This window comes from Pseudopipra pipra, chromosome 16, assembly GCF_036250125.1.
Source record: "Pseudopipra pipra isolate bDixPip1 chromosome 16, bDixPip1.hap1, whole genome shotgun sequence".
Lineage (NCBI taxonomy): Eukaryota > Metazoa > Chordata > Aves > Passeriformes > Pipridae > Pseudopipra > Pseudopipra pipra.
The window spans coordinates 6751942-6772453 of record NC_087564.1 but is presented as its reverse complement, the minus strand read 5'-3'; the positions used below and the strand labels follow the sequence as shown (position 1 = coordinate 6772453).

The 20512-nt window shown below is 37.9% G+C and overlaps 1 long non-coding RNA gene across 1 annotated transcript in view; it reads right to left on the bottom strand.

The window, feature by feature from the left end:
• LOC135423038 (uncharacterized) overlaps nt 1-20165 on the bottom strand; it is an 87097-nt gene extending 66932 nt beyond the window's left edge. Inside the window, exons 1-3 of the long non-coding RNA XR_010434684.1 lie at nt 19547-20165; nt 8520-8596; nt 6194-6259 (exon numbers count right to left, since the gene is read on the bottom strand). This is a non-coding gene — a long non-coding RNA (uncharacterized LOC135423038). The remainder of the gene's footprint in view (nt 1-6193; nt 6260-8519; nt 8597-19546) is intronic.
• Between the last annotated feature and the right edge of the window lie 347 nt (nt 20166-20512).

The window sequence follows — 20512 nt, the reverse complement described above, 5'->3', positions numbered from 1 at the left end:
GACAGAAAAAAAACTTTTTCCAATCTTGTTTTTTCTTTTGGATGAACTGAGTTTGCGCAGAGTTACAAAAATGAACTAAAATTTTAAGGCCAGAGTACAGGCATGGCATGCTGCTAAGAAGAATCTGCCTGTTTGTGTCTTCCATATGGTGTACAAACACAAAAATAATGATGTATCTGAGCAAAAATACAATTTTTTATTTATGAAAAGCAAATTATTATTAAAACGCTTTTCAGATGGCTTTAAAAGGAACGATGATAAAAATAAAGGTAAGACTATAGCAAAAGTGAGATGATTTTGAGTGCTAGACAGATACACAAATAATTTCCTGAAAGTTCTCTCAGATATTATTAAGCACATTTTTACCCAGAGAGCTCCATCAGGGATCCAGTGCAGATTGTTAATTAATTCTTCATATTCTCTATGTATGACTACATTAAAGTATTAAAAACCTAGCAATCTGAATTGCAAAATTTGGAAAATTATGCTCTTCTGTCAAGTGAAGATACACAGGACTTACATCATCATTCTCCTCAGTCAGCAGTTACTTCTCTTGTTTGTTTTGTTTCGTCTCTCAAAGGGACAAGGGAAGGGGAACAATATATTTTCTCTGAAAATACTGCTATTAACATATTATATCTACTTCCAAGTATTAAATTCAACTTAGTGTATGCAGTGATCAATAGAAATGAACTTCCTGGGGCACTCAATAAGGCAGTAAGGCTGCAGTGATTAAACACCAACAGAAGTCACAAGTACTGGTGGCTGTTCTCTCTTTCTACCCTGAGGGTTTTCTCTTGCCTCATGTACCAGTAGTTTTACATGAGAAACCCAACTGATTTTTTTTCTTATGCATGTAATGCATTTTAATATATAAGTTCAGCAATGATAATTATATCAGTTTAACATTCTACACTTCTCCAAGCTGTGCATGGTCTTCATTTAGCTCCCTTATTTATTATGAGGTGATGCATATGTATATGCACAGGATTCTTACCACATCCCACCACTGTTTATGAATTCAAAAAGCAACTGAGTTTATTCTTTCTTCAGAACAAAGAATGCAGCATGTTATTTTTATGTACCACTAGAAAAAAAACTGATAAAGAGGAAATGAAGCAGGGGAACAGAAAAACAAAGTAAGAAATGAAATCCAAGTTTCTAATGCAGCGATGTAATGCCAAGAAACAGCTCCAGAGAAACTGAGCAACTGCCAGCTTTTCTACCTGTTGCCAAGAAAACGTTGCTGTGTTCACTGATCCTGTAATTAAACTGAGTATGTTCTGAAACAACTTCTGAATTGTGCCATCTCCTGTGAAGGGGGAGGGAGCTTCATTCCTATAATACACCAATAGAAAGATGCTGCTTCTCTAAAAAGTAGGTAGAAGGGCGAGCTTGGTTTAATCATGTACACACATTCTTTAAAGAAAAAAAAGTTAACATTTGGAAGGAGAAATCTTATTGCCTACAGACCTTTGGAGGGAAGCACAGAACTATAATTTGCATAATTCAAAATACTAATGTGAAGGGCAAAAAGTTTTAATAGCCATCCTTTAATGTCCTGTAAAACCAGCAGTCTCACTGCCTCCTGTTCTTTTATCAACATTTTTAAAAAGGGAGTTATTAATTGTAGTGTCCTGTAGTAATTTCTAGCTAGGATTTTTAATATTTAAGTCATTACAATTACCCATGCTAGGCAATATGTTTGTAGATAAGTCTGTCACTAAATCAGATCACACCAGTACACTGCTGCCACAGTTTGTCTCGTTCAGCCCAGTGTTGTTTAACCAAGATTTCCTGAAGGCTGACTATATTCTCTTTACCTCCACTGTAGTCCTCTGGGGTCTTCTGCTAACGGTTTATTTTACTTTGCACAGCTTTTCTCCATTCCTACTTTGACATCTGATGTGTTAAAGAAATGTTGGCTTTTCTTGGCTGAATCATCCCTTGCTCTGTGGCTGGCTGTGCTGGGCAGGACAGGCCCTCTCAGACATCAGTCACACAGAATCTCATAACAACTGGGCTTGGAAGGGACCTCTGGAGATCATGTAGCCCAAGCCTCCTGCTGAAACAGGTCCACCTGGAGCAGATTGCACAGGACTGCAGCTTTATTGCATCAAGAAATGTCTGGATCACCTACTAAACATGTGAGAAAGCCCTTGCTTCCAAGACAGTTCCAAATATTCAGCAGAGGAAATTTGGAATCCCAATGGAGGACACCTGAGTTTCCCCTTAACTCCATAGCTCCTTTACTCTATGATCCTAAGCACACTCCTACCAAACCATTCCAAGTAAAAGCATCCCTGTAAAGTCTCACTGCTTCTCGGAACTGCATTCAGCTCATCCTTAGATTCAGAGCTCAACAAATCAATGCAGTCCAACTTCCTTGAAAGGTCCTTCACATCCCTGGACACTTTGCCACACTCGGTGTGAGCTCTGCTGTTTAAATGACACCTCATGTAACTTTAAGCCACTTTACTGAACTTTCTTTTTAAAGATACAACGTTTATGGAACTAAGAGCTACTGTAAGTAAGAGCAGTTTTAATGCAATTTTTGTAACATGAGAGGGAATTTAATTTGTCTCTGTATCTAAATGATCAAATATGAAACATGTTTTGGTTTGGTCATTAGTTTCTCCAATCTTTTTCTTATTACCTATAATTAACAAACCAAGCATTTTATTTGATACGAAGCAGCCCAGAAAATAGCAGTAAAAAATGTCTGCTTGTAAATTAAACTCATTCTCTAATTGCTTTGCTGTAATTTACTAAAATTATCTCTTGTATGCCACCACTTAGACTAATTCTACAAAGAATCCAGGGAAAAAAAATAAACAGAGTTCAGAGGAATAATATTAATGATTATCAAGCTCCACTATTTCCAGTTTTACTGTTCATTGTTGTTAATTATCTCAACAGTGGCTGGAAAATGATGATTAGGAAGGAAGACCTCAGAAAGCTGATTGAGGTGTATACTTGGTAGTCAAAATGTAAAAAAAAAAAAAAAAGTCAAAAAAAAGCATCACAGATAGTCCCCAAAGATGAGCAGTCAGCATGTCTGGGCCAGTCTGTTTGTTGTTCATGACCAGTGCTCATGTTAGTCATTCACTGACTCTGTTCATGTCAGTGAAGCAAAATGTACTCTGTTAAGTTCCACACTTCCAATCATACCCCAAACTGATCCCATGGACCAAGGGTCTGTCTGCTGTAGATCTGGCCAAACACAGTTTTTCATTCTTGTGCTGGACAGAAGTTTATCTGCTGGCACAGCATAGCCAGAGCTGAGAACATTCCGCTCATGACACACTTCTGTCACAATCCCTTCACACCTGTTCATTGCTGTAGCTCTGGGACAGGAGGGACTTGAGGGGAAATACAGCTGTTGCATTTGTGTGGAGATAAGCTGAGAAGCCTTTCGTGCCAGAGGTATCCTATACCTGTCAAGAGCACCTCTCACTGAGATCACATCAGCTCCAGCTGAGGAGTGATTCCAAGCCACAAAGAGAGCTACTTCCAGAGGCAACTCAAACTTTAGGAAGGCTGAGTCCTGAAAAGTAACTCACTCTGAAAGTAACTTTCTGATGATGACACAGGACCCTAAGATGACTGCACTCAAAAGGTACAAAGCAGCACCTAAAGTCTGTGGGATGAGACGCGGTCTGTGAATCACTGAATGAAGGGTTGTTAACAGAAGAACACTTCCTCCTCAGTGCAATGGAAGTATTTTTCAACTTTACACAAAGATTCTTTTCTTGTTCTCACATGCAAGAAATGCTCGGAGTTGAGGACTCCAGAAGACTTCATCTGTGTTGTTCTCAGCACGTTTTCCTTTGATCCCCTTGCCCCGTGCAGCAATAGGACTGTCAGGACGTGCAGGCTGACAGGTTCACTCTGGAGAGAATAGCTGAGCAGAGCTGACACCCACACTCCATTTGGAGGTGGTGAGTTGCTTTGTTTTAATTCTGTTTTGGCTCGTTTAGTTGATGAGTAACAGATCAGAGTTGTTCAGCAGACAGAGAACTCTGCTCCTGATCTACCTCCAAAACAAACTCAGAAGCAAAGCCAGGTCACTCTTAGTTTGCTGCTTGGTTCTGTCCTGCTCTCTATTGGTGATGATATCAGCACCATCCACTGCCTTCAGTGGACATGAATACGCCCAGGTGGCACATTAACCATCATTGCTTCTATTCCTGACATCAGCTAATTAATTCTTGTACTTCTAAGCCAAGCTTTGCTGTTCTGACAGTTGAGCAGAGAATGAGCAGTTAGCTGTTGGTGCTGATTCATTATCACCTGTTGTTTCTCAAGCTGTCAGCAGTGACTCCATATGCAGCTCTTTACATTTTCACTGCTGAGCATTTCCACTTGCTATGGACCAAGTGGAAAAAGGTTTCCATAGTGCTGTGTCTCATGACCTAATCAACCACTTTTTTGTGCAAAATGGGAGCTCCTCTCTGTCTTGTGATTCTTTAGTAATTACGTTCTAACATTCAATTCTAGCGTTCAAGACACCATACCAGAAAAAATATATGTACAAGACCCCTTTGCAAAGTCCCACCAAGTTGACCACAATTTTTGAGTACTTTTCTACAGAGTACTAAATCTACAGCAAGAGTAACACAAAAGACTATGCCCAAATTTCCTGCAAGGAAGGCCGGAAGGCAGGTGCAGAGTTGTACTGTACCTGTTCAATGGAGACCGCATTCCATAAATATTGTGTTTTCAGTAGCCCTTGCAGTTGTCATCAGGAGAGCTAATAAAGCTGGCTGGGAGGAACAGCTCAGCCTCTTTGAGCTTGTTTCAGCACTCTCATCCTACATTTCTGCCTCTTTCCTTGTGCTGTCCCCAACAACAGGAATCCCAGCACACGGGCAGGGTTGTGTGTGAGCAGCCACCACCTTTCTCAGAGGCGACGTGGTACCAGTAAGGAGCATCTCGTGTGAGATGTGACATCTCACAACTTGCACAATGTTCTTAATCACATAATTTGGAGGGGGAAATTCAATCTGGCATACAGCCCTTAATGTATGACCTAGATTGCATTTCCCTAGATAGTTTATAAGAATGTTGAGACATTTTTCAAAAGCCTTATTAAAATTAAAATATACAACTGCCTACCCCTCATTCAGAAAAGCAGTTCCCCTGTTGTAGAGGGAAATCAGACTTTCTTGCCATGGTTTGCTGTTCACAAATCCATCCTGTTACTCACCTCCTGCTTATCTTCTGGATGACTGCAAATTATTTTTCTTAGTTTATTCTACAATTTTTTATTTTTACACTTAGTGAAAGAGAAGTGAGTTGGATCCCTGAATAAAAGTAATATTTGCAGTTAAGTCACAGGAAAGTTCACCTGTCCTTTGCAGTTTGTAACAGTAAAAGACATTTAATTTGATTAAGTGCTTTTAAAATGGATTTGTTTCTCCATTTCTCTTCTTGACCTTATATTGTCTTTAACACGCACGACTACCCTTTACAGCTCCATCAGATTAATTTCTGTAGCAGTTTTTTGTTGCACTGTCTCCTTCCTTTTTGACCATCCTCCACAACATTCAAGTTCTTATTATCCTATTACTAAACATTTTAAAATCTTCCATATTAAAAAATGTGTTATTAATGGCATTATTATTAAAAATTTGCTGTTCCTACTGCTAATCCTCAAAAGGTTTAAAAAAAGAAAACACAATTGGTTCCTGCCTAAAATCCATTACAATAACATTGTCACATGAGTTATGAAAACTGTTATTTATATTCCAATGGACAGAAGCAAAACCTTTATTGCTGCATGACTTCAAAAAAAAGAAATAAAACCTTGAGCTTTTTATACCAAGGTATATTTTGACAATTCAAAAATACATGTATTTCAGACAAGCTTTGCAACAGGTGAAACTGTATTTTTTAGAGCAGTAGGGACATTAAATCATCTTTCTGTGAGGCAGGTTGCATACTTGCCATTGTTTTATTAGTCTTATGGCTTAAAATTAATTGCTTGTTGCAGGGAGTTTTGGATTTCTTTTTAACTTCAATCTACGAGCCATTGAAACTAAAAGTGGTTTTTCTCTGTGGATGTTTATTTTATGTATTACCACATAGGCCATTTGGAACATAACAGTAAGAAGTGCTTTTTATATACTCAGAAGCATTAGTTTATAAGAAAAGATTTGACACATAGTGTATAGGTTAGTTCAGTACTTACTTAACCACATCGGTTGCGAAATGCTGAACTCAAACCAGCTTACACAGGATTTGTTTTAATTTCTCTCTGTTGGAAGAAATAAAACATATAATTTAATCCAAATTCCAACGGCCTGCTCTGATTTTTACAAGTACATGCCATCTAAAATGTACTAATGATGCCAAAAAATCAAACACTGAATGTTCTTCTATTTATTCTCCGTGTATCATTTTCTCATTTTGGTAATCACTCTCTAAAGTGATGGCAATTGAAAGAATCCAAAACATAAGTTTTTGAAAGTTATTCCTTAATACAGACCTTGAATACCTTTGTGGTGTGGGGTTTCTTTGTATCTAAATGAAGAAAAAAAAAATTGTCATGACTCTTTTTTCTTTTAATGCCCCACTACAACTGCCTTTTTTCTTACTGAAGATTGAGACAGAAAGCTGTGTTTTTCTCTCTAGATCTCCTGCTAAATATGACAAATGCATTTCATCTGTGCAGAAAGATGAATATGGTTCAATTATGAGAATGTAATTTTTGGACCTGAATTGTAAGGGATTAACTATTACATTTATAAAGATTTCTGGACTGTTACAGTAAACACTTCTTTGCTCAATGCATTTAGATGACAATTTACTAAGTCAATCTGCAGGGTCATTCAATTACATTTTTAGAGTGAATTACAGAAACAAGGATGTGGAATTCATTCTGGACAGTGCAAAAGAAAAAGTCTTTCTTTTTTTAGTTGCTATCACATAAGCCTATTTCATGTGGGCTTTCTAATGAGGACTCTGTCTTCAGAAAATACTCATTGGAAGACTTTCTCAGTGCTTTCTATCAGGGTAGGAAAACAACAAGAAGCAGCATTTCTATCAGGATTCGGGGGGTTAATTTTCCGTAGATATGCAAAAAATATTGTTTCTCTAAATCTACACTGTCTGTACAATCTGGGGAAAGAGATGGAAGGCAGAAAAGCTGCCTCCTGGAAGTGACTACTTGAGGGGAAAAAAAAGGTGCCCATTCACTCGGTGGGGATTGACTCTTGAGGGCCTCTTGAGTAACTAACTGAGACTAAATAGCCAATTTTTTAAAAGGTGGGGTGAGAACATTGTTAGAGAAGAGATAAAAACTCTCTTGAGCAAGGATCAGAAGAACAGGCTCTGGTCACAGAAATTACCAGGGAACTGGTCCATCAGAGACCGATATTTGAATACACACAACTCATAGCTCTGAAATTAATGTGGTTTGTTTTTTTTTTAATTGGAAATTCCCTAAAACTAATCCTTCAGAACTACAGACAGCTGCATACCAAATGTAAGCCTACAGGCAGCAGGCCAATTTGTATTGTGTAGCACATATGCAGCACTGGAGACTATCATGGCAACAACACTGCTACTACAGGAACTTTTTGTAAGCCTAATGGTAGCAAAAAAAATTATTTTAAACTAACATTTACTCTTCAAGTTTCCAGCTAAATGTAGCTTTCACCTGAATGTGTGTAAGGTAATCTCACTTCACCTCCCTCCAACAGTCACATGAAGGATGCACCTTGTCTTACCAAAAACATTGCTGGAAAGGTTTGACTCACATTCTTCACAAGTAAGAAATGTCCCTTGACATTTAAACTTTTCCTTAGGAGTACACACATGAAGTGCCTATGATATATATATATATACCACAGTACAACTGTGATTTTAAATGCACACATGCATACAAATAAAAGGAGCCAAAAGTATTAGTAACAATAATACCATGTTTCCACACTGCAAAGCTTGTGCCCAGAAGTTTAGAAATCTCACATTACTCCTCATATTGGGACTGTAAAACATTCAAATGGCACTGCTCATCATTATGGCCCATTTTCAGTCTCGTTTGGTCTGCTGCCTTAAAGCTCTGCATGGTCTCAAAGAGCAGATTTCAAAACCTAAGTGAATTTCTTTAAGAATGGCACTTCCTTTCCAGTGTTTTAGAGCTTTAGGACTACCATTGTTTGGTTTTAAATCACAAAGCTAAAAGTGTCTCAAATACTCTATGTCATTATTTTGTCAATAAAACTTACCAAAGTCTATATGCCAGGAAGTCAGCAAGTCTGCTCTTAATCACCAGTATAGCTGTGAAGCCTTAGGTGTTATTCTGGAAATCACATTCCTGTGTGACAATAATGCTGTTTTAACCTGCAATCACCTTCTGAAGGCACCGCTGAATTGATTCAGGAAAATAAATCTAATTATTTATATATGTGCACTAAAAGGTACCAAACTATCCTAATGTTGTCCAGTGTATCCATTTAAACCAGTTCCTTTTCACCCTTCAGATAACACAGCCAGTTCCCTATTGATATTACCTTCCTGCTTTTGTAAACTTCTGACACCTTTTTCTTCGCTGTTCTCTTTTCTTCTCAACAAGAGCAGCTCCTTCATTCTGTTTGATAAAAGGAGAATGCTGTGACTAACATAGCTCATAAGTTTAACAACATCTTCAAAAATACCAGTTTCAAGGACTTTTATATGTTAATTTGATAATAAATTCATTTTTATGAATATTGCACACGTTCAAGGACAAATAAGATTTCTAATAAAGATAGGGGATCAGCTTGGGGAGCAGCTCGTGCCTCTAAAATTTCCTAGTGCCAAGCAAGTGTCTGGGAATCACCTTGCTGAATTCATAAGGGTGGAAAACTCTTCCTGCAGCTCTGAGATCAAGATAGAAAAATGTGTCAAAAATCATCCTTTTATATGCAAATACTAGTTTGCTGAAAATGTAAGATAACAAGAGCATACAGTGATTCACAATGGCTCCAGGAGTTCTTTGGATTACTGGGAGGAACTTTCAGCTCTGCTTTTTTAAGCACAAGTCAGTATTTCTCAGTGAGCATTCCTGATTAGAGTCATGGCTTTATTTTATTTTTTTACTTTCTTGACCTTTTCTATCTGGGACAACATATTTGTGTTTTGTGAGCTTCCAGGGATGAAGGTTTTATTTCCTTCTTTCTTTCTCCCCATTCTTGTGTGTGTAGGACAAATTCTTTGGGGATGAATAGAAGCTATTTGGCCCACAAAACTTGTCCTTTTTTGGTTCTATCTTTCTCCCATGATGTCATGCAGTTATTTTTCTGAATGACTTCAATGTGTTTGCCTCAACAAGTCTGCTATTTTATTATTATTATTATTATGCATTTCGTCTTTTTGAAAGGAAAGTTCCACCCTTTCATGAAAAAAACAAAACAAAAAAAACCCCCACCCTCAAAAACCTCCAAAACAAAACAAAACAAAACAAAAAAGGAACCAAAAACCCACCACCAAACAGTAACACATTTTTCTTTTCTCTTTTTTCCCTTTTGGTTCTTCATAATATCTGGGAACTGTATTGTAAGGAATGTATAAGATGGTTCTGTAAAAATCAGCTCTGGGTTTCCTGCTACAGTTTCTGTATTGAGAATCTCTGATAACATCAAACTGACAGTAAATAATGAGTAGGCCTCTTATACAATTTTAGTATTACAGTTTTTCAATCTGTTATTGTCACTATCTCTCTACTCCATTCTAACATTTCATTATTATTATGAAAGTATATTTTATTTGATACAATTATATTAGCAGGAATTAAAGAAAGATGCCCCCCTCCTGAAAGACAAATCCATTAAATTTCCTAAAAAAATTATTCAAAAGAAAGGAAATTCTAAAAGAATTCTAAAGACTTCTGTAAAACAAAAAGTTCTGTTGTAACTGGAAATATACAGAGAATTCCTTCTCATTTGGCTTCACAAGTGAAGGGGACAAATTCCAGATTGCTAAAACAGAATTTTTGATTGCTATAATGGAATTTGCAAATGTGGAGTTTGGAAAAACTCAGTGGGACAGCAAACCTGAATCTGATAAGAAGATAATTTGTGACACTGACTACCTTCCCTGCCTTGCCTCTTGGTAAAACACAGTTTTATGATTGTTGGCCTCTCAGTGCTAAAATAAGCACCAAGTATTTCCTGAGAAGCTTGAGGAAAAGCCTCCAGCACAGCACTTTTTCTCTACTAGTGAGAATTTATGATAGTATTTTGTCTCTTGAGAATAAATTGCATTTAAATGGCTCCTGTGTGCACACAGTGCTCCAAGGTGTCCCAGGTCTGTGCCAGCAGCAGTTGGGAACAGGACCAGCCATGTCCCTCCCCAGGCAGCACTTCCAGGGGTGGCTGAGCCTCAGCAGGGGACTCAGGACAACAAGGGGACAAAGAGCTCCCCTGGAACCCCACCACAGACCACTGTCCAAACCTGCCCCTCACATCCCTGCTGTGCTCTGTGACATGGCACTGTTATTTATATAATAGTTTAAATCCTTACAAATATTCAGTTGCTGTTGGCTTATTTCCCCTTTATCCACTCAAGCCCTTGACACACCACAGCTGTTCAAAGATTCTTTTTTAATCTTGAAATCATTTTCATATTTTAAGTTAAATTCAAACCCACACATACTCACCCAGGTTTTTGATTTTTCTCACTTCTTGAAAGCCCTATGAAACTCAGATATATCCATTATGAATTTTCATCCATTTTGACATCAGATATATTCTTCTGTACATTTGATCACTGACAGAATGACACACCTTTGCAAAGTCCCTTAACTAGCTTTTAGATTTGAACAATTTAACATCAAACATTTGGATTCAACACTCCACAAAATCCTGAGTAACTTCACAAGTTTAAACCAAGACTTTTCATTCCTCTTCCATATTCCCCAATCACTTGTACAAAATAATGCCCCTCTGTTAGGAGCTCTGCTCTCTGAACCCCTTTGTATGTGCTGTGGCTTTATTTGTATTATCTCACAGTGTGCTCATTTCTAACCCAGCAGGTAAAGGCAAGGAGGAGCCCTGGAAATAAAACAGGAGAAATAAAACCTTTGTGCTTTTCTTTCGTGTTCTTCAATACCTGTCTAGAAAAAGCCCAGAAGAAATGCACATTAGAAAGGCACACAGGAAAGCTGTCAAAGATTTTGATTAGGCAAAGAAAGAACCCAGAAAACACAGTCACACAAATATTTGCACTATGGGAATGTGGTAAGAGAGTCTCTCTCTGGTTATCAAGATAAATTATGTTGTAACTGCCATTTCTCTCATTCTCCAAGTTCTCAATGAAATTCAGCTGGCTAAAATCTCAAGCTGCTCAGACTGTGGTCTCTCTCAGGAATTGCTCTATGTAATAACTGTATTTTTTTTCTTTTTTTCTTTTTCTTTTTTTAAAATTCATGCACTTTTATTCCCTCTCATGCAAAAAAAGAAAACACCTCATTCTGCAAGGGAAAATTTAAAGAACGGAATTCAACATTTACACTTTTTTTATTCACTTATAAATCATGCTTTATGGCAGCAATGCATGGGATTGTCTATTTATTTCTTTTTCCACTAAACTGAGAAATTCTGCTTTATATTTTCTGCATATTTAAAATACAACTGTGTTCCTTACTACCAGAAACAACCAGTAACATCCAGAAAACCTGTTTAGCTTCTTACTGGAGTATATATCAAGCTGTTAGAATATTTATTTAATACTATGTATTAGTAATTTCATATTTTTAACTTATAAATCATCTGGTCCTCTCAGGAAATAGACTGTTTACTGAAAAGATGTTTTACAAAAAGGAGTGGATTCAATAGGTATTGGAAGCTGCAGGATGCAAAGGATGCAGCAAACTCACTGGAGTTTAATTCTGGCCCTGGCTTATCAGAAAGTCAGTTATCCAAAGTATTTTGAATTACTAGAAAAATAGTATTTTCCTGAGACTGATAGGAACTGAGAAACTTTTTAGCACAACTGGAGAGAGTTTTTAGCAGATAACCACAACACTGAGGAGCTTGCTGGAATCCCAGAGGTACTTCTGCCACTTTGTCACACTCAGCATGAATCATCTGTAAGAAAAATTGTAGTTGACTTACAGAGAATATTTTTCTGTTGCATAAGCTTTGCAAAGACTCAATAGGCTCAGGAGATAAGCCTAATCAATATAAAATATTTGTTTACATGTGGATTATTTAATTCTAAATATTATGTTTCTGTCAATAAAAATGAAAGCATAAAATAAAAAGCATCTGGAGTTAATAGGCAGAAATTTTTGGGGCCTTATTCACTCCTTTGTGGCACTTGACACATATATGCACTTGTGTGCAAACTGTAAGTAAAACAAAGATTGTGTGCTCAGTGTTTCTAACAGTTATTTGCATTAATTTTATCTGTTACGTAACAGACACTGGAGAGAGCACAAGGTGAGAGGTGATTTTTACTTTTGATTCCCCTTTACAAGTTACACATGTAGCTTTATATGTGCATTTGTGTGTGCTCAGGAGATGACTGGAGTTTTGCTGCTCAAGATTTAATCCCCAGTATAGTTTTGTATGAATGCTGAACTCTTTCTGCACCCAGGCTGCTTAGTCATAGTGCAGTCGGGAACCTGATATTTAAACAGAGCAATCATAAAAATTAGTCACCCAAAATCTTAATTATTAAAGATGATTAAGGCCTGCGAAAGGTCAACATTAAACTGATGTTCCCAGCGAGTTACTTCTTAACAAAATATTTTTTTTCAAACATCTGGATTCTTACAGAAATTGTAAATGACAAAGTCATTACACTTTGTACTTATTTAGTAACTACTACAAGGAGTGTCAGGAATTACAGAGAGCAGAATTAATGCTAAATCCTTGAAAATAGTTCATTTATACAGCTACCAGTCACTCATCTTAGGTGGTTCACACATGAAGCTGATACTGTAAAGAAAAATCTCTAATTTACAGAGACAAAGCCAGTTCAGAACATTTGCAACTCAGCAGATTTGCAAAGTCCTTTCAACAGAATCATTTCTTTAAACCACCATAACCAGACAGAACTGTCATGTCTCTCTTAATAGCAGGTGACAAGGCTGAGTAACTGGAAATGCTCTGTAACCATTACTGGTACCACCAAATAGTGCCACCCTTTTGCACACTACCTTTCCATGCTAGCCACATCTACAATTTAGGGTCATAACTTTCTTATGCTAATTCCTCAGAATAAAAACTGGAGGGGGGGGGGGGAAACTCCTACAGTTCCCTGTTGAGCAAGGGAAACTTAACAAAAGTTAAATTTTAACACACAGAGCCATGACCTGCAGTGATCACAGAGCCAACATTTCTCTGGTTCTGTTCTGGGACAGGCACTGCCAGGGGAGCTCCAGCACAGACCGAGGCAGGGAAGTCTTTAACCAAGGTGCCAAGAAATCCCCCTACCTGGGCTCCCCAGCTGTGCTCAAACACCTCAGTAACAGCTGTGATAGTTTTAAGATGTTACTTCTTTTACTAATTTTTTACCATCCTCAAGCCCCAGCAAATGGGATTGCCTTCCTGAGCCAGTTGGGTTCAGCTGAATCCCTTTCTACAGCAGTGGCAGACTCCCAAATTCACTGTGCCCCCAGGTCTGCACTGAAAGGGACCTGCAGTGACCTCCAAGGGGCCAGAGCACATCCAGCAGCTCTGTGGAGCTCCCAGCACACACTTCATGGGGACAGAGGGGCCAGAGCACACCCAGCAGCTCTGTGGAGCTCACAGCACACACTTCATGGGGCCAGAGGGGCCAGAGCACACCCAGCAGCTCTGTGGAGCTCCCAGCACACACTTCATGGGGCCAGAGGGGCCAGAGCACACCCAGCAGCTCTGTGGAGCTCCCAGCACACACTTCATGGGGACAGAGGTTGTGGAAATAATTAGGGAAGGCAGTTATCGAAGATTTTACTGTTTAAATCTAGCAAGCAGAGATCATACCAGGAGTTATGCCCAAAAGGGTTAAAACCTGGTTAAATATGTAGATTTTTCTCAGAAATAACAAAAAGCACATGCTCAAGGGGCAGGCCACTTTCCTGCCAACATCAAATCTCAATTCCAAGCCTTTGGGTCATTCCAGCATTTCAAAGAATAAAGTTGCCAGAGCTTTTTTTTTTTTCCAATGAGGATAATACAGAACACTCTAGCTTAATTTAAAAATAAATTATTAAAAAAAAAGTTTACCATGTTTACACTGGATTTACAAAAAAATCTCTGTTTTATGGTATCTTCTTTTTAATAGTTACTGCATTATTATCATAAATCCTTCTACAAGAAAATAAACTTCATCTTTGTTAAGTTGTTATTCCTTTGGAGTTTGGGTTTTTTGTTTGTTTGCTTTGGTTGGTTGTTTTTAAGGATTGTTATGGTATTCAGAATTAGCCAAGCTAAATCTCAGAATATTGCACGTGGATATTGGGTACAGCAACACAACCTCTTGGAATATTTGTTTAGAATTTGTAGACAGTTGGATCCAGAGACAGAACATTCATCCCACACAATCTGAAGCTTAAAATTTCTCTCACTCTCAGTTATAGTCTTTGTATGCAAGAAACATATTTAGTGTTACAAGATTCCAAGGAGATACAATAAAATGTACACTGATATAAAATTCTTACACTTAAAACTGCCTCTTAGTAATTCTTCCTTCTGAAAGCTCATTCGATTTCTAAAGAGTTTTTGACACTATGAGTTTTAGCTAATAGGTTTGTATGCATGTTAGTCTGGAAAAATCTAAGGAAAGTAGTTTAATTTGAAAATGCTCAACATGACAGAGAAGAGGGGATGATGGAGCTAATGGAACACAATCACAGATGCTGGCATAAAGGGCTTCTCTTGACTGCAGTCACACAACCTCATTCCCTTCCCTTGAACCTGCATCTCCTGACAAGTTCCTGGCCAGAAGGACCCTCCTCACCTTTTCAGTGAGCTCAGGGAGTGCAGCAAAATGTTATCCTTACAAAAAAGGAAATCATCTTCTGCCAGATGACTCCCCTGAACTGGTATAACAGAGAGGTTAATCAAGCCAGGATCAAGATGACCATTCCCATCTGGAATCCAGCATTAGACACGCCAACTGCACACTAAAGGCAGCCCAGAACCAAGCAGAACTGACACTGCTCCAATGCCTTTGCAGAAAGTTTACTGTGTGCAAGTCAAAAACATCAGATGATGCCATTATTCTCTTTGAAACTAGAGCAGGGGAAAAAAAGTTGTGGCTTCAGGGATGACAAAAGCCACAATTATGCTTCCAAGCCTCAAGCCTTCTATGTGTCTATTGGGTTTGCTCATGTTTCTGATTCATAATCAATGTGAGATTCTTCTTTCCTGACTCTGTGATTTTATACCTTGAGGTTTAGATAAAACAGCTGCTGGCTTCGTAACTAACCTTTATACTTAGAAGTGATGTGGTGTAATAATTCTCACTTTTCTTATTTTAGTCCACTCTAACACCTCTTACATACTCTACACATAAGAAGGGGGCAGGTGAGTAACTCTTGTGTGAAATGCAGGATGCCACCAGTACAGCTTGAGAAAGTACCTTTGAAAAAGCCTCGGTGACGCTGTGGGAAATCTGTCTGTGTACAAAGCAGGAATCCTGGCTGTGGTTCTGAAACTGCTGCATCATTAAATACCTCAGGGGATGTGAAATCAGCCATATGCTGTCAGGGCTGAGTCACATATGTCTCAGACATGGGGCTGTGGAAAACAGCCCACCCTGGCAGCTCCCAGTGCACAGGGAGAAGAAAAGGACAATGGGGTGTCTGAGCCAGACAGCAACCAATTCATCCAAACTCTTCCTGAGAGGCAGGGTTTGAAGCTACAGAATTTCCCCCCATAATGAAACAACTGGACCTCAAAAACTAAAGCATTTGGGAAATGCCATGAATCCCAGAGAGGCACAAAACTTGTGCATGGAAAAGGAACAGTGAGCAGTGCTTGGCTAACTGTGGGTCAAAGGAGGAGGGAACTGGCTGCAAAATTGTGACACAGGCAGGTATGCAACATGATCTAGAAAAGTTCTGTACAGAGCTGGGTGGCACAGAATGCACAGAGTGTGCCCAAAACAACATTCAAAACTGAGGAAGGGAAGTGTCAGTATTTTCTCATCTGTATAATACACACCAGGTAATAGAAAGAATCATTGATTTTATGAAATCAAGCACCCCTGTGCTTGTCTACTTCAACTATCACATCTTTCTACGAGGTGAACTATAAACCCTGAGTGAGTAAAAGGGGGGCCCAAAGGAAAAGATGTGTTTAATCTTTCAGAGAATGTCGGGCCACAGCTGTCCTGGGGGCGGGAGGGACATGTGCAAGCAGCCAGCAAAGTCTCACATTTACCAAAGAATAAAAGACAAACAATCCTGTCTGGAAATTGAACTGGGGACAAACCTGCTTCCAACACAGATCACAAAGGTGAGAGGTGTATGGGCTCACACAGAACAGAAACAAAGCAATCCAGTCCATTTCCAGCACACTGGACGTTACAAAGCCTGGGACAAGCCTGTGTTTCTTCTCACTGTTGCAACACTTTAAAATTGCAGGTCAGTTGTGAAATTTTCACTTTCAATAAAAGTTAAAATAATTATGACGATTTTAGGAAACCTTCCATACAGTCATACTCACAAATGGCTCTTCATTACAGAAGTGCTCTTCATTAAATAATATAACAAAATTTGAGCTGTTACTTGTCTATTTTTGCCAGTTTTTTAGCCAAATACCAGAGGAAGATTTCCTGCCTGAGACAAGTACTTCTTCCTAATGGAGTCTATATTCTTCCACATATTGTAAAATTACACCCAAACTACTAAACTGGAATTTTAAACCATTTGTAGATATACCAGGACAACATTCAGCATTGCTTTCCTCACATTATAAGTAACTAATTTTGCCCTTGACTTCTTTACTCATAAGAATCATTTGACTACAACTTTTCGAGATAATAATTTGCATTTTTAGTATTTTCAACTCCTCTTCATTATTATGTACTTCTTATGTGTTCTTAGAAAAAAAGTCTGAGGGTGCATTGTCACTGCCTTCTTTTTCTCTGGGTGGAGAACCACAAGCAGGAACTTTGGAAATCACACATTAGCAGAACATTCGAGTCAAACCACGTCCAAACAGCTCTGCCTGCCCTGCACTTCAAAGCACTGGCAAGGCCTCACTCAGTGTCCTTCCAAGGTTTGCTTGATTGCCACAGTGGTGAATCATGACCATAAAAGAAGCTGTGTGAATGTTGGTTGGTTTTTTTTTTTCCCTCTCCACACAGGAAACAATAAAACAGCAATAAAAAAGTAAGGTCAAGAGAGAACTATAGAATTATTCTTCAGTGAGATCTAAGTGGCCAATTTTTCTCCACCTGGGACACCCAGTCAAAACATTTGTTATTGAAGACCTCACTGTGACTCACTTGCTAAAATTCCAGATAGAGATTTAACTCACCCTGACTCTGACAGACAAACAAACTGAAACATTTTATATCATCAGATCTGACAGGGTTTGGTGTAACTCACTCAGAGCACTCTACCTTCTTTCAGACTTATTACTTGGGAAAAAAAAAATTAAAGCATGGCAAAATTCGTGTCATTTAGCCCTCAGAAAATTTAATGTTTTGTAAAGTTAGACATCAAAGCTAATGAAGGAACTGTTAACAGATATCATGAATTTGCATTACCACAAATTCTGATACAGAGATTATGAAATCTTTGTCTTTTCTTTGGAAAGGCATTTCAAGGACTGTCACCAGTTTCACACTAAATGAGAAGGTATTTATGTCCTCAAATGAAATTGCTCATCTGTCCAAACTTTTCAAAGCAAATCATTCTTCAAACTGTGTGGAAAATCTTGCAATATCTTGTTTTGTACAATATTTCTCCTGAAATATTTTCTCTACATCATTTCACTTTTTGTTTGCTTACAGATATAAACCCGATTTTCATTTCAAGTGCATAAAGGAATGCACTTATTTCAGTGTAGGATAGGATATGCTCTAGCAAATCCTAGCTGCTGTGTACTAACTTTCAAAAAAAAAAAATCTGTCTTAAGAGACAGATAGGTATGAAAATACTAGGAAATTTAAGACTTCTGTGCAGCATTAGATATCACCCATTCAACTGTCAGTCCTACTTAAAAACCTGTTTTTATTTAATAATTTTTGAAGTAAGCATTACCCTAATAAACAGCCTTCATAGACAAATTTTACAGCTTCAGCTCTTGTCTAGATTAAGAACATTGAAATTTAAAGATCATAAAAATGTAAAGGTAAAGCTGTAACATTTCAAAGAAAAGACCTCCTATTTCCTGGGAACATAAATCTGTATGAAATGTGTTTGCTGTTGACAGGAGCTGATGAGAGCCAAATGGATTCAGCATTAATTTACAATTGTTTCAAACACACATAATACAGAATATTACACCAAAGTCAGATGAGAACAGCAAAGCTCCTTTACAAAATACAGCTATGTTTAACAATTTCCATTAAGTTGGGGTTTGGCACCAGAAAGATTCCTATGACCCAGTTTCCACCTGCTTATTGACTTTATATACCATCCAAAGCAAAGTACTAAATAGGAAACTGCAAAAGGTAACAAACCAGGAGGTTTATAACAGTTTGCTGTGTGTATGACATTATTTCTCCACTTAACTTAGGAAAAGGCAAGTACTTATGGGTTAGGAAAGCGATGGAGCCCGTGGACATTACAGCTCCTCAGGGAAATGTGAGTTAGGAGGCTGGCTGATTCTTGTTTTGACAATTTATAGCAGCAAACAAGTAATCACAACAATTTATTACGGTTGCTATAAAAATCCCAATATTTTTATATCCCTGCCTGTGGGTTTCACATAATTAGGAATACAAGAGCCACCAATTCAATAACAGGTAATGCAGACACAAATATTAAATTCTGCATCCTAGATCATTTTCAAACAGATGGCTTCCTAATGGCTTTGTTTGTTGAAGTAAAACTCTGCTTAAGCTTGTCAGGGGAAGATTGTTTGAAACCCTATTTAATCATTTCCAATTGTATATGTGCAAAATAGTTCAAGCTAATGCACGGTAAGTTAGGAGATTTCATGCTGCAAATCTGACACAATATTGGCAAGTGCAACAATGGCAAATTTATAACATTTCAAATAGAAAATTCCCCCAGGAGGTAAAACTGATGTCTTAAAATTCTGGGGAGAAACACACTGTCGACTGCCCCTTGTGTGCAGCCTTTCAAAAAGATTTATCTCAGTCTCTTTGAGCCTCCCAAGAAATGTCAGTAATCAAACCCATTGCAGCCACTTCAATTGCACCTGTTTGCACAAGACTGGAACTCTGACTTGTCTGAAGTTGATTTAGTTTCCAGAATCTCATTAAATACTGTTATTTATTGACCCAGTCATTTTGAAAATCAATGGGTTTGCAGAGGCCTGTGCAAAAGCAAAATTAAGCTCAGTCTTAAATGCATTTGTTTTGGGTGTCCTGTTTATTAATTTGGTCTTTTCATTAAAATGTATTTAATAAAAAGCAGTTATTTACTTACTCTATACAAAGTCCCCAGAGATGCACCACAGTATTTTTAAATTGAGGTCCAAGAAATTACAGTATACTTTTGGGAAAGAAATATTTTAAATATCCATGTGCTTGTAGCAGAAGTTTTCAGGAAGGTCATACCAATGAATCTTTGGAAACCCTGGCCTTAATGTCCTAATTAGGTCATAATGAAATAAAAAGTAACTTGTTACATCATTTGGCTCTTCTGCAAATAAGGATGATATTTTCTTCATTCCCATTTATTTATTACTTTAATAATTGTTAAGCACCAGACTGTAAAGGGAAAATTTGCTTTGTACTTAAAAATAACTTAAAATAGTTGGTTTAAATACACTTTTGTTGCCTGGTACCTTACACCAAAGGGAAAGCTTGCTATTTAAAACAACTCTGATGTTTTAGCCACACTCATATTTTGATGTGTACCTTCATCATAAGGGACTTGTCATTACTGTCAGGAATGTCAAGCACTGAATTATCAATCACAAGGTCCAACTCATTTGCATATAGTCACTCATAAAATCAAAATAATTCAGTGTTAGCATGGGTTAAAGGTTAGTCTGAGAGTTTTTGCTGTAATGTTTATAGATCACATAATTCCTACAATACAGTTTGTAGCATCTTGGAAATCTACACTACAGAAACTAATTAAGATTACTTTTTTTAAAAAATAAAAAAGAAAGCTATTTGTATTTTTACTTTATATTATCAAATCCCTTCTTAGCATATTTGAGGAGAAAGAACCTCAAAGTGCAGCAGCATGTTAGGGGGTGTTTCAATACTGCAATTCCATTCCCCTGCTCCACCACACTTGTCTTTTCTCTCCCCCCTTTCTTTACCTCCAAGGCTTCAGAAGGTGTTCAAGTCCTTCCCATCACACTCCATCTCTGACAATGTCCTTTGTCCCATTGTTTCAGTTTATAGAGGTGATGTTCTGTTGCAGCAATCTAAGACTGCA